Source organism: Rhyacophila brunnea, unplaced genomic scaffold (genome assembly GCF_057557595.1).
Source record: "Rhyacophila brunnea isolate RB1 unplaced genomic scaffold, BYU_Rbru_1.0 scaffold_89, whole genome shotgun sequence".
NCBI lineage: Eukaryota > Metazoa > Arthropoda > Insecta > Trichoptera > Rhyacophilidae > Rhyacophila > Rhyacophila brunnea.
Window position 1 is genome coordinate 1,032,903 of NW_028233360.1, and position 13,245 is coordinate 1,046,147.

The following is a 13,245-nucleotide window of genomic DNA, read 5'->3' on the forward strand; positions in this document are numbered from 1 at the left end:
TCCATGCAATGTTTAAAATATTTATTATCAAGATAATAAGTTTTCAATTTCATAATAGCAGAATTTTTAAGTGATACATTTACCAAATACAATATGTATGCAAAAATTATAATTTAAATATATTTCTTATAATCCATAAATTTATTATAGATTTTGCTTGTGTATTTTTAATTTATTTGACAGAAATTACAAATAAAGCTTTCAAGTGTAATAAATTTTTATGATTTATTCCGAAAAAACATTTTAGACATGCTATTATATATTTTTTACCTGAATTAGGAAATGATAAAGGTGTTGCATTCCAGACTTATTTTACAATTAATAAAACACGTAAGCGATCTAGATCATAATTTTTTAATTGCATAAATAATGTTTTTATCGGAGCAAAACTTACGATTTCGACATAAAAAACATTTTAATTTTTTCTATTCACATCATTTGACAAAAAAACCTAAGGATGGCACGCTAAATCCAATATTGATGAACCGTTCAAATTCGATCGAATTTACGCTATTTTTAATTTATTCATTTACATATATATTTATTTATAAGAATGTTCGCTTATGGTCATTAGGAACTTTGTTTATATGATGCACCCCGCGTGTGGTTTTTCACAGTTTCTGTTACCATTTGATCACCGGGAATTGGGCCCATTTTACTAGGCGGTAGTCGATATGGAAGGGGATAAGATTTTATCGACTTTCCGTGACGAGTTTTGCATGATACCACCACTCTATGCTTACAATATCCTTTCTGAAAATGGCAGCCTTCGTTCAATGTTCAGAATCGATTTTCAGCGTCAAACACAGCAACCTTCTAATTTATTCAGGGCGTATTAGTCTTGTTATGGTTTTACTTTTTAGTTTCGGCAGACAGCCCCGATGCGGGTATTTCTCTTTTGAAAAAATTATATGAGTCCGGAGTGCGTTGTATTTCTGTAATCAACCCACTAACAAAGCGTTTCTCAACCAACTGCGCTAGCGCACCAAATATATATTATTTTTAAAATTATATTTCATTGCAACTTTATAATTAGATAATATTGGCCATCAAAATTTATTGGCGAATAGATATTACAACAATAAAATATAAACTGGAAATTATTAAGAAACCGAAGGTAGTCCGTAGTTTCATTCTTTTAAGAAGGGTATACTTAAACCAGCGTTTAATAAGTGATTTGCAAATATAAATATGCAGAAATATGCCATCTTCATCCAAAGAACGAATGTCTATATGTCGAAATTCTACTGATTGTATTGGAAAGAGTCTAAATGTTACCGACAAACGGTATTTTGATATGAAATACAAAAATATTATTACAAACAGAGCAAAAAATAAAATATTTAAATCTTCATCTTTTAAATAGCATTTATACCAAAGGGGTTTTCTATGGAACTTCAAAATAAGGAAAATGTAATAAAATCTGGAAAGAAATATTACATGATAAATACAAGATATATAAAATATTAAAAATAAAAAGAAATTGATGATAGATTAATTAAAAAGGATAAATTAAACAAAAGTAAGTCACAATTTAATATTTAATGTCCAAGCTAAGTAATTAAGGCATGTTTAAAGGATGTATAACCGCAAATTTGGCTTTATAAGCGAACAATAAGCCTTTTAAATTACAATGCAGTATATTTGAAAAAAAATTGATACGTCGAAGTTAAATTATATACTTTTTGGGGGTAGTTTAAGGCTAAATATTTTTTATTTCTGAGTTAAGTTTCTTTTTATCAATTCCATCCATTGAGATGTAGTCAGCCAATTAGAAACATTGCACAACTCCTGGATACATCCTTTGGCACCTTCCTCCGATCTATCTTCATCAACTGCTCTTCTTCTCTCAAATGTGATGAGTTCAAGTGTCTTGCGTTAAAATTGAATATGTTAAGATTGAAATATAAAAAATAGATAAAAAAGACAACCGATAAATTATAAGATTTTAATCTAATTTTTTTAGTAAAACTCGTTAAATTTATATTGATTGATTTATATGTTAATTATACATGGCAAAAGATGAATGATTCCCTGATCACAATAATTATATTTTATAAAAAAACATGTTTTTATCATTATATGATGAAATATAGAGGCTACACAAAAAAATTGCCAAAACACAAAATATTAGGGTAAAATCGTTGTTTCTATACATTTTTTTTTGGAAAACCGCATATTAGAGAAAAAAACCAGATAAAATTAAAATTTTTAGAGTTGCAGTTTCTAACCCAATTAAATATAAAAATTATATTTACAAGTCTACTTTTTGTTTATATTCAGATTAATTAGTGCATCATAAATAATTCCAAAAAATAATAGTTCTTAATTTAAAAATATCTTCGATTATTTATTTTTTATTAAGTTGTAGTTTCTCTTTAAAAAGGTTTTAAAAGTTATTACATCCATCAAAAATTTATATTGTACTTTTTATATTTTAAGTTGTATCTTATTTCTTTACACATAATTCATCAAATATTTCTTTCTACAAAACAGTAGTTTGGATAAATATATATTTACCATCTATATAAAATTTTAATTTAAATTAAAGTATTAATGCGATCCTCAAGTATTAATTCTTAGATAAAATGGACATTTATGTCAACTCTTAAACGTATTATTTCATTGTGTGCTCAAATTTTATCATGCTCCGCACACTCCTAATTACGGATCATTTAATATATATTATGACGTAAATATCTGAATGAAATCACACGTGTTATGACTACTTACAGAATTTTTGGAAAGTATTTGTGTGAAAACATCAGCAAAATGTATTTATAAAACACGGGCATATTTAAAATCAGTAAAATTGGATTTTTTTAAAAAATATTTGTTTACCTGAACTAACCTTTATGTTAATATATCTATTGTATTCTTCCGGATCAAGACCATGATAATGAAGAATATATTTATCAGTTACTACATAACCAACCACAAATAGTACATTAAAAGAACTTCAGCATTTAAGTATAAAATGCTTTAAAGATTATATAAAAAAATATAAATAAATATTCAGGGCATTTATTTGACCATTTAAATCGGGTCGAAGTTACGGGATATCATCTTTATCATGTTAAGAATGCTTTTTATTGCTTACACTTGCATTAAAGGATTGACTAAAGTCATTTAACCACCTAAATTGAGTGGATTTTAAAGCAAAAAGCTTTCTTTTGACTTGGTCAGTCTAAAAGAGGTTTTCTGTATTCCAGAATTCAAGTGGAAACAATTACCAGTTCGGTAATGTATCAAAGCCTTTTCATATGTTTTAACGAACCCTCACGCATTTTAATAAAAGATTTTGGGTCGAATATTTACGCATTCAAATACCATAAAAATCCATGAGTGTTAAATAAAACATATTAAAGAAACAAAGTTTTAGTTTGAGTTTATTTTTAAATCTAAATTTTTGTCTTTTAAAAAGTAAATGATTAAATTTCATTATACTTTTTTTTTACAGATAAACACAAAAAGTGAACGAATCGAGTTAGTTAATAATATGGTTAATTAGATATATATGACCGCTTTAGTTTTAATATGAATAGGTAAACACCTTCTTAAAATAATGAATCTTTTTTTTCTAGATTTTATCTTTACACCAAAAACAAAAGCGATCTTTTATAGATAAATCCAATAATTTATCATAAATATAATATTGAAGCGTTTCACGGCGATTTAAAATCTATTATAATGTTTATTGGTTTTTACATTACAACTTTTTTTTATTAAATCATAACAGCTTTAAAAATTCACCATAGTTTTATGATAAAATATTTAAATTTCCTGAGAAAGAGATCCTTTTTGTCTAAAGTATGTGAGAGAAAAAATTTAACCTAGATAATGAAATTTGTACTTTATACCTAGAGATATAGTAATTAGATAATCTCTAAAGATACCGCAATATAAATAACAAATATTGACGCGGCAAAATGATCAATGGATTTCGTATTTTAAAATGTGGATAATATTCATTTCTTTAAAAAAAACAAAAATACATACCTTTTTTATGTAATGAAAAATAGCCAACTAAATTTTGATAATAACTTTTTCTAAAAACATTTTATAAATAGGTCCAAATAGATATTCTAAAAGCTTTTCTTGGCAATAAAATATATTTATCTATTATACAGAAAAAAGCATATACATACCCATAGAGTATAGTCTTAGGGACTTTGTTAAAGTAAATGTAGAAAGAATTACATCGGATTCAAAGATAACTACGAGCCATATCTAAAATACGTTTAATAATTTATACATTAAAAACATAATATCGAAATCTAAAAATCGAGAAAATATTTACAGAATAAATATATATAAAATCATTGTTTCCAAAGCTGTCTAAAAACTAGTTTTTAAGATTATATATATGAATTACAAAATTCCGATGTAATAAATGTGGCTGTACATATGTTTTCTGCGTATACAGCTAAGAAATTATTCATACTTATTCGATTGTGAGCATATAACTAAAATTCATCCATCAATTAATTTTTCTTTTTGGATGTATAATTGTAAAGTTGATTAGTCGAATTTTATTTATATGTTTTATAAAGATTTTACAACGATTTAAATCCCGAGAATTCTGTTGAAATGAATTAGCATTAGATTATTTTTTAGTAAAGAGAAAACTTTTGATAAAAGTCATCAAAAACAATTAAAAAGGGTTATTAATATTTATTAAAATAATTTATTTTGATTTTAGCTATAAATTTACATAATAATAGTAAATATGGAAATCAAAAGAATATCACCCATAGTAAAATCACCTTAATTTCACACAAAACAACTTGCGCATCAATCTGAATGCATGTTGGCTAATTTCTTTACTTTCGTGATAATTTAAGTCATATGAAATATCTTGGAAGATTTTTATGGGAAGACACTTACCAAGTTAAAATTTTGTATAAATTGTATAAATGTTATTAAAACATACATACAAGAGCCGATAGAGCATTTTCTCGTATTTAAAATGAAATAAACAAAAATTGTGGTGAAAATTAAATGAAATTCAGGATAGATTAAGTTTAAAATGGAAATAATCTATGCTAAAGGGCTGTAAAAAGATTCAGATATGAGATTTGGCAGAACAAATCGTCGAGGAAAAGGATATAGAACTATAACCAAAGAGAAAAGACATGAGGAAAAATACGATATTAATAAGTTTTTTATAAAAATTATAAATTAATTGATTTTTTCATTTGGATTTTTTATCATTTTAACTATTTTTTAAACTGACAAGATAGAAAATCGTGCATTCATTTTTTATGCCTTTTACAAAAAAAAATGTAGATGAAATGTTCTTGATTATCACATTAATCCGTTTTTAAGACTTTTACTATATTGATTTTGATATAATCCAAATGTCCAGATGCTACAAATATATGAAATTGACACAATTTTAAAAAATAAAACATAAAAAAGACCATATACGACAAATATTAACACAATAAATGTGTCGATAATAATTATATTGCTCGAATCAAAAAAAAATTAGTATATTTGTAAATATCTTTATTAGGCACAAAATATTATCATTAAATACATATTATCATAACATTATTAAGGAATTAAGAAAGCCGAAATTATTAAGAATATAGGCACAAAAATAGGAATGAGAAAGAGACTTCTACTGATTAGTCTTAGAGAATGAGATTGCATATATGATGAGTTGAAAAGTAATTTCAGCCAAATATTTTATGCAGAACGAATGAATTCCCCTTGAACAACTATAAATACTAAAAATCGAATTAACCCCAAAAAAATTAATTTTACATATCTTGGTTTAAGGTTTACATTTTTAGTAAAAATAATGATAGTTTGATTTGAAATCGACAAATGAATTCAAATATTTTATGACAGTCACGCTAGGAAGGTATGCAAGCAAAAAATAATGTATTTTTAAATCATATTTTGCAGCAAATTCAGGATATTTATAGGCGAAATTGCGGTGTGATTCGAATGAATTTTTCGAAAGTTGATTAAATATTTAAAAAATCTTTAAGGTTATATAATTTTCAAGTTTAACTTATATTTTAAATGATATTTATTGCATATTTATAGGGCTAAATCTATGGTTATAATTTTAGTTTTTGTTCTAGAGCACAACTCGTTTGATTTCCCATGCTCACAGCGCCTTTATACTCTCAGCAATCTTTTCCTATCCGAACTCTTCTTCAATACCTCTACACATTTCATGAACTATTAATTCAATGGGTTTCACAATCCCAAGTTTTTATATATGTCTAGATCAGGTTCGTAACTTTGTATGATACAAATGAATATTTAAAAGTTCTTTTAAGTTATTAAAATTTTGATTTATACAGAAAAATAAATATGTTTTATTTTTGGCAAATTTTGGTATTATAATTTTAGATTTTCTCTTCAGGCATAGCGTGATAATTTTCTCAAAGGCACATCATATTTATACTCTTGACTAAATACTTTTCTTTCACATCTTCTTCAATACCCATCCGCTTCTAAGACCTAATAGTTCAAGATTTACCCTCAATACTATCGTTTGAATATATGCCAAAATTTGGTTTGTGACTTCGAATTCGTTCTGGTACTTTTTATGATATTGTGTTTCCACACCATCCCATGTTTTTAGAGGAATTATAGCTTATTCAAAGTACATAATTTTATTATTTTTAATTGAATATATTGACAAGTTTTAAGAAAAATTGCATAATGTTATCTAATTAATAATTATTGACAGGCATTTTTTTATGAATTATTTATTGAGACAGTAATTTATTACGCCTACAAAGTGAAGTAGCAAGAAATTATTAAGTTAACTTTATAAATAATTCAAATAAGTTTTCAAAAATTAAAGTAAAATAAGATAGAGCGATATTTTAATAAATCAAATTCCCCAATTAAAAATTCATTGAATAGAAATCCTTGCCAGCAGGAATATCAAAAGGTGTAGACATATATCTTTTCATGAATTGAATTTTAGAGATTTCTTCATCAAGATTTCCGCAAATCGCACCCATTTCATTGGTCATATTTTCGATTTTCTCATCACCAGTATCTTCAGGAGTACTTTTAAAAACTTTAGATTCATCAATATCAATTTTATCATTAGACTTTATAATTTTGGATGTGCCAAGTAAAAATCTTTCATCAATAATGAAAAATGGAACATTATTCACTGATTCTGGACCGCAACACATTGCATAATGTTCACCACACTTTTTTAGAAAAACCACACGTGTAGAAACAAACCTTCCTTCAAGAGGAACTACAACTTGTCCTTGTTTAAAAACTGGACCAGGTGCTCTTTCTACCTTCTTGCTTGCACTCATTATTTTTTGTGCATGTGGTGGAATATCAAATGCAGGGTAGCGATTGTTCTTGTTGTCGGTTTTGTTAATTTTTAAATCCTTTATCATTTTGGGGTATGAAAAATATAAATTGAAAAGAAAGGAGTAAATTTAAAATAATTATTATGGGCAGAAGAAAATTATAAGAATTTTTAATGGAAATAAATGTGAATCCTAATGTAAGAAATTTACAGTAAATAAATATATATGCTTTTATTCACAGGATGTAACACAGTCAAAAGGTAATTTAAACATCTAAAATACTTATCCTCTTGCAAAATTAAGTTGTATATTTCTTTTATTAAGGCTAATTAATCGATAAATTTTTGGTATTATTATGAAATTTAAAAATTAAAGACAATAACAGAGCTAGGAACAAAGAAATTTCAATTCGAAAGCATAAATTTTTTGTTTTGACATCATAATTTTAGGTGTGCATAAAATTTTTTTATATTATTTCCCGATTTTTAAAATTTATATCTATCCTTGAGGCAGTGATTTTTGTGAAGAACAAAGACATTAGCTATAATTCAAAACATAACTTACTAATTACAACCAGATAATATCTTTTAAAATGATAAATATAATTTTTTGCATTACAATAAAGATTAAATGTGTTTTACTGTGTATCAATAATGCACAAGCCTTTTTGGGAATTCATATCCATACTTTATTATTAAGATATATCAAAGATTAATGATATCTTTTAAAATATAATATTAAATTTTTTTGCATTACAATAAAGATTAAATGTGTTTTACTGTGTATAAATAATTCACAAGCCTTTTTGGGAATTTATACCCATACTTTATTATTAAGATATATCAAAGATTAAGTCAATCTGTCCACAGACATATGGGTATTATTATGCTCATTGAGGTTTGAAGCAAAGATTTGAAAATTTATAAGTTTTTTTTACAGTTTAGTTAATTTTGGCAACTTAGATTTGTCGGAGCAAAGTTATAGTTCGATTAATGGTGTTGATTTTCCCAATATATTATTTGAGATTCTCATCTTCACAATTTTTATATCAAAAATTTTAAGTATTTTCAGAATCTTGTTGTTTGTGCGTACGCTTCTGCCTTAGTGGATATTCAAACGCCTCAAAACAAATTTCTGGTATTCAGTGATCTAACTATCTGATGGTATGACGTATGATAACATTAATTTTTCAAGTTTGTAAATTAAGGGGATTTCATTTTCTTAGCTACTCATTTTCAACATTATTCATGTTATAAATGCTCAATATTCAAAAAAAAACAAATTTTTGCATATTATTTTAGGCGTTCATATGTATTTATATTTTCATGTTTTTTTTTGTTTATATCAGCAATAAATCGAATATTATCAGAATTATATAATTTTAAAAGCATAGTTGGAATGATAAAAATTATTATAAATAATAATTTTTTTATCATTTCACGAATTAAGGAGAGGTATCGAAGAAAATGAAAGAGAAGAGGATATATAAGAGCATAAATATGATGTTTATACGGTAAATCAATCAAATAAGGTTGAATGAAAAAATAACAAATTAAAATATAAAAATTAACCGATTCATTAAAATAATTTTTTTTTTCGTGTAACTAAAGCACTATATTGCTGTAATTTTAGCAAATGTGAGAGCATATTAAATTATTATATTATATACTAAAGCCTTTTAATTTTCTAGCTCAAACTATAAATAGTAGCAATATATATTTTAATGCGATGTTTTTAGCACAATAATAGCCTCATTGATAAGTTTTATTTTCCGGTTTCTTACAAAAATTAACTAAATATAAAGCTAAACTTTTTATGGGGTGTATAAATATATTAGCAACTGTTTATACACTAGAAACATATTTAAACTAGTAATGTTTTGATATATAAACAATAAACAATGTTAAATGCACATAGATAATCATTAAATCTGCCATTATTTGCGTTTTTATCGAAAGTGTTTTGTAATCAATATTTAACACATCAATAACCTATAGTTTTATGAAATAACATTGAGCAATATATTTCATAATCAATATTCAATTATTATTATTTAAATACCGTTCAGATATCATAATTCGCGGAGACCGAATGTATTTTTTTATTTATTGATATGAAGATTCCCGGTAGAACCAAACCAAGTTGACAATCATGTTGGTTTTTGTTTAATCTACCCACTGAATCCAAAATTACTTCCAATCGAATAACAATTTATGCTTCAAAATATTCTGTCAATATCAGTTTGATAAACTTTTTACAAATGTATTTCTTATTTTTTGTGCTGGTCACTTTTTGCATTATTATGCGAAAATTACTTTTGAGGCAGAAATTTTTTATGAATGTATTTTATAGGTTCAAGTCTAGTTTTCTCCCTTTCGACTGCTAATTTTTCGAAATGGTTTCCTAAAACAGATGTTATAGAAAAGAATAGGTAGAAACTACGAAAAACATGAATTATCCAAAATATTTTATCAACTGTAACAGCCTAATTTTTTCGGTGAATATCGAACTGCGATCTCTTATGAAAAAAATTCTTAGCAGGTGGAAGAGTTTTCAAAATATGATTCGTATTTGTACAGTCAATGGATTAAATCTAGCTTAATTAAATATTAGAGAATTTTTTTATATATTGAGTTGGATATAAATTAAGGAATAACACGATGATGAATTAATTGAATTTTTACTTCGAGAAAGAAGGTTGATATAATAGACAAAGGTCTAAGTATAAAAGAGCCAATTTTAAGGAAATCAAATATAAAGGCATTTCAACATAATATTCGAAACATTTGAAACTCTATTTTGAATAAAAATATATAAGGCTTAATCTTATTCTTATAATGGTTTTAAAAATGAAAAATCTTCTTTACCATTAAAACCATTGATCGAATAAGACTAATAATTAAAAAAATATGCGACTTCTATCAAGTTGCGGAATTTGATTGAAATATGTGATTCGGTGTATTTAGATTCATTTATATAAGATTTGATAATATTACCAAGTGTATAAAATACTAACTTGAGTTCAAACTAATGACATCATGGCGAAAAATGGTTTATTAAAATAATAAAAAATAAAATCTATCGGAAATAGAATATAATCGATAGAATCTAGGCTTGGAGAAGTTCCTCAAAATATGCATATAAACTCTATTAAATATTCAGCTGTAAATCTATTTCCCTTAAAGTTCTGATCCCATATTTTTTTACTACTGAGCTATATGTGAAGGATATAACAAGGGCCTGAATATATGAATTGGCCACAAAGGGGCCGTGAAAGCACCGACCCTATATTTAAATAGAATATAATTTTTCTCACAGTTTCAAAATTTGGAGTCATGTTTTCACCGAGCAAGTTTTTTTTGAAACTCTTTTTATTATATTTAAACTTAAATAAACATTTTCAGATAAAAAGTGTATAAAAATATTTAAAAATCAAAATAATTACATATAAGAATACAATACATATATTAAATGCATTTTTATGCAAATCTTCGATTAAAACAATCAAAAAGTATTCATTTAATTGTTTTTTATGGCTTTATCAAGCAATTAAAGAGTTATTTTCATATAAAAGCATATTTTACGCCATACATTTTTTTTATGCTTTAAATTATTTTTATTCTCGATATTAAGATATAATAACAAGTAAAATTTATATTATAATTATTTCAGTAATTTTTTTTACTAAAAAAAGAAAAAACTTAGTCGCATATTCCCATAAAAAGATCCTTATAATATTAGATGAACTCTACCATATATATGATATTTATCGCCATTTTATCTGAATCATAAAGATGCTATATTAAAGAAGTTGTTTATCTAAATATATATAAAAAAAAGGCATAGCTTTAATTTTCTCTCTGATAATCTATGAATATGAACTAAAAAATGTGTCCACTTAAGTCACTATACAAAATTGATTTAAGATTACAAAAATTCATATATATAAATCTTTAAATTTGATTTTCTTTATCATTATTTATGTTACGTCGTATACCAAACTTCTTGAAGTCTTATTTTGTGTTTAGAATGGAGATACCAACAAAAAATTAAATTACAAGCTATTTCTACGACTAAAATTTAGTATAAAAAAAATAGAACCACAGAACAGCAATATAAAACATGTTATTCACCGTTTTAATAATATTTACGGTTAAATTGGCTTGAATGTTTCTTTTTATATTTCTAACAAAATAAAATATCGAAAATTCTCAGTAAATTTTATGACCAGATAAAAAAATTTCATTCTTTGGTCTTATGTTTTTTCATTTTATTAGCCTGTTAGGAAAATATATTTAATGATGAATAAAGCACTAAAAGACACCATAATAGATATATTTTTTTACAAATTCATCCGATTCCATTTTTTATTATAGTCAACAAATTTTTATGGGAATGATATCTTATCATTAAATTCCAAAAATTAGTTCGTTTGCAATATGAATTGGTATTGTCAATATTAAAAGCGTGGCGGTACAACAATTTTTTATATCATAAAAAATTTTAAATGAAAAAATCTTTACCGCCTTTATTATTCCTATATTTGTCTATAGATATTATATAAGATATTATTTGTCATGAATTGTAACCATCTACACCCGATATTCTTGAATATATAACATAATTATAATAAATGCACATTGAATTTAAGAAAAGTTAATTGCATCCCAAAAAAATACTTTAATAAAGTCTAATAAAGTATATGTTAGAGAGACTTTATCTCATATATCTTAAAGCACATGTTTTTGTAGATCTAGACTGTAATATTTCTTTAAATGTTCGGAAAACACAAAAATACGTTTTTGAAATTGATAAATATATAAGCTTGCAATTTAAATAATTTAAAAGCAATGTATGAAAGTGGCCGGGCGTCCGATAGTCATTAGTGAAATTCAAACTCGTGAAGTATTGTATTTAGCTATATATTACTAAATCCATTCTAAAAATCCCACGCAATGATTGCTTTTTTTGTGATTATATATCTTTAGTAAAATTAAAATTAAAATATTGGTAATTTACATCTTACAGTTGTGTATTTATTTAATTGAAAAACAATATATGCAATAAGTAGCCGTAAAATACAAATTAGAAATCAAACTTGTACAAATGTAAGATGTATTTTCAATAATTAGAGATACATGATCTGTTTTAATTCCAGTGCAGCTAAAAAATATTATTTCGCCAAAGTTTATGCTCATTAAACTTGGTGCATTAGTTTATATCATTTTCGCTGCCAGGGTAGATTTTTATAGATTTCTTTTACCAGTGTTTTTTTTAAAACCATATTATTCAATCTTTCAAATATGTATGTTATCAATAATACATGTTCGTCAAAAAAATTATATTTCTAGCTTTTGAATTCCATGTGGGATTTTGATTTTAAATCAATCTTTCTTTTATCTGGATATAATGAATAACATCCTTATATCAAAAATGCTCATTATGCTACTTCCCATGCTTTCAAAATGGTTTTAAAAACGCAGAAACTAATTTACAAAAGAACATTAAAACATGCGAAATCGATAAATTTCACTCTTTACAACATTATCGGTTATTAGTTATATTATTTTTTAAAATTACCGACCATATTTTAAAAAATTTTATTTTCACCATAAATTCTACATATGTAACACAAAGTTTTATAGTCCTTTTAAAGTGTAAAAAGGGCTTTCGAGAAGCATAAATGTCGATGTAAATATTATCATCTGCACATAAGATAATCATAATTTCTGTTAAACGTCCTATTTAATTTAAGCATACGACCTTTTATTAAAAATTTTATCTGCTAGATTTATGTGGTAAAATGATTGAGTGGTTTCACGATTAGGGAATTATTGCCGACTTCATCTCCATCCGCACCCAAAATTCGAATTCACCCAAATAGAAATAACAAAAAAGATGAGCATTACATCTGCAAGAATCACTAAACATACGAATA